Source organism: Lissotriton vulgaris, unplaced genomic scaffold, assembly GCF_964263255.1.
Source record: "Lissotriton vulgaris unplaced genomic scaffold, aLisVul1.2 SCAFFOLD_4468, whole genome shotgun sequence".
Lineage (NCBI taxonomy): Eukaryota > Metazoa > Chordata > Amphibia > Caudata > Salamandridae > Lissotriton > Lissotriton vulgaris.
Genome location: NW_028250732.1, coordinates 36,697 through 39,754, shown reverse-complemented (window position 1 = coordinate 39,754; position 3,058 = coordinate 36,697).

Here is a 3,058-nt window from a genome sequence, read left to right as displayed (position 1 = left end):
ACTCCTCGTGGGTATAAACCCGGCCTGGTCCCTGTGTACCAGGCCCGTCATATGTGGGGCCAACCTGGTGGCTAGGATTCGGCTCAGAATCTTATAATCAATCGTCAGCATGGATAGCGGGCGATAAGACCTCACATCCGCGGCATCCCGGCCGGGCTTCAGGAGCGGTACAATCAAGGCCTCCCGCATGGACCCAGGCAATGCCCCAGCTTCGAAAGCTTCCGTATACACCACCAGCAGCCTGGGGGCCAAGCTGTCCACATACTGTTGATAAAATTCAATCGGCAGACCGTCCACCCCGGGCGTTTTGTTGCGGGCCATATGTTTGATGGCCACCCGTATTTCTGTGAGCGTGATCGGGCTACCCAACTCCTTCGCGTCCTCCTCGTCCAGGACCGGAAGCTGCCTCTCCCCCAGGTATTCGGCAATGTCCTGAACCCCCACTCCCAGCTGACTCTGGTATAATTCCTCGTAATACCCCCTAAAACGTTCTAGCACCGCTGCCTGGGAATACACCATTTCTCCCTGCGCGGGCAACCCCTAAGTTCCGGGTTAGCTAGTCTGGCCAAGAGGGTGCCCACCTTGTCCCTTTCTGCATGTGCCCTGATGATATACTGCCGGTAGTCATAACACCTTAAACGTTCCATCTCGGTGGCAACCACTTCCTTCGCTTCCAATAACTGGGTCTGTAAATCTGGCCTAGCCGGCCTGCGGGGCTCCAAGTCCCTCAAGGTTTCTTCGGCTTTCATAAGGTCATTCAACACAGTCGTGCGAACATTCGAGAACCTACCCAAACATACCCCTCTCACCACCACTTTCATTGCATCCCATTCAGTGGACCTACTCGTGGCCGTGCCCTCATTCACTCCGAAATAGCTATCAATGCCTTGCCGAACCGTGTCGCTGAACACAGAATCCTCAAGCGTCTCCGGGCGAAGCCGTCATGTTGGTATCACTGAGCGCTCTCTCTGCCACTGGATGTGTACCAATAGGGGGTTATGATCGGAGATAGTCCTAGCCAGGTACTCCGCATGGGAAATCAATGGGGCTAGGGATCCGCCGCAGAGCACCGAATCAATCCTGACATGCAGATCATGGAGAGCAGAATAAAAGGAATAATCCCTGGCCCCCCTGTGCCGCTCCCTCCAGACATCCAGCAACCCCCATCTATCCTGCCAGTCCTTCCTGTGCGCGGCCAGCCTGCGCACTGGGGAGTCCACCAGGGGGGGATGGGACCTATCCAGAGCCACGTCCGTGATCGAATTGAAGTCCCCCCCTAACACTATCGGGCCCACCAGGAAAGAGGCCAAGGACCCCGAGAGGCTATCAAAGTATCGAGCTTGATCAGTGTTCGGTGCATACACACAGCAGAAAACCACATCCCGTCCATACAACCTCTTCAACTCGATCGTCTCGAGGCCAGCTGTCCCCCAGCGCCTCACCGATGGTGCCCAGCTTTCCCCTTACACTTCAGAGGGCAGGAGCGTCGTCTTCGGGTCGCCTAGGGTTCCGAAAACAGGAGAATTAGTGGGATTCCGCGCGGAGCTGCGAGCTCACGCCGCCATCCCGATCGGCGTGCAAGCCACGCCCCCAAGATCGCGTGTGTTGTTGCGTGTATCTAATTTTGTTTTTGCTAACATGTCTGTTTGCAGTGATCTCAAAATTTCTGTGTGTTTTTGAGTCCAATTGATTTGTTTAAAATCAGGTTTAATTAGTTCGTAGAGAGGTCTAACCCTCTCTGCGTAATTTAGAATGTAAGTTCTTCTGAAATTCAGAAAACCTAGGGCCTTATTTATGAAGGACTTGCGCCACCGGTGCGTCACTTTTAACATGGGAAAAAGTGACGCACCGGTGGCGCAAGTCCTTCATAAATAAGGCCCCTAGAATGGATTGTAAATTCTTCAGCGTTTTTGGAGCTTGGAGTACAGCGCACTTCTCTAAGAAGTTGTCCGCTAGGCTTTTTCCTTCACTTGATAATTCGTACCCTAAGAATAGTACTGTCAGATGGGCAATTCGAGACTTTTTAAAGTTGAATTTGTAACCCTCTGCTGCGAACCCAAGTATAATGGTGTTCACTCTTTTCAAGTGTGTATCCAAGTCATCGTCTGTGAGATAGATATCATCTACGTAAGATAATGCCTCATCATCATATATTTGTAGTCACTCTGTTACTCTAGCTGAGAATAGTCCTGGGCTGTTCTTGAACCCCTGTGGGAGTCAACAGAATTTTTTCTGCGACCCAAATGCTGAGAAAGCGGTCAAGTATCTGCTTTCTGGTGCAATGTTTTGACAAAAGAAACCATTAGATATGTCTAATGCCGTTTTATATTTTTTCCTAACTATGTTATTCATTAGGGCTGCACTATGCGAGTTTTGTACTGCAAATGTTTTACAAATTGCATTAAGATGTCTGTAGTCCAAAACTAGACGATATGAATTGTCTGGCTTGGAGACAGGAAACAAAGGATTGTTCATTTGAGAGGTGCATGTTTCAATCACCCCCTGGTATTCAAGTTGATCTAAAATCTCCCTGACTTGTTTTTTAGCTTCTTGCTTAATGGGATACTGCCGTTGGGCAGTTGGTTCACTTTTTAATTGGATTTTGTGAGGAGGTGAGTCCTCATCCCATCCTACATGATTTTTATATAATGCTGGTGCCTGGGCTACTGCCCATTTCCTTGCATAAGTATATTTTTTGTGAATCGGAATGTGATTCGAGAAGGCAGGCATAATCACTTCTTCGCCACGAGGGCACTCCCTGACAAACTCTGGGGGCCAATCTTTTTCAGCTAACAGAATATCATAGCCTTTTGAGAGTTTATCCCAAAATAGACCCCTTATTTTCCTAGTCTTATCACCCTCTATATGCAATGTTATTTCGTATATTTTATGGGGCTCGCTAAGTCTGGTGTCGGCAGTTTCAACCTGAATGTATTCATTCGTGTCCACTGTCTCCAGATGACTCATCAAGATCTTGCGCGCTATACTGATTTCTGCTGCACTGTCCAACATTGTCAATGCCCACTCCCCGTTTTTCAACTGTGTCCTCAGTATTCTC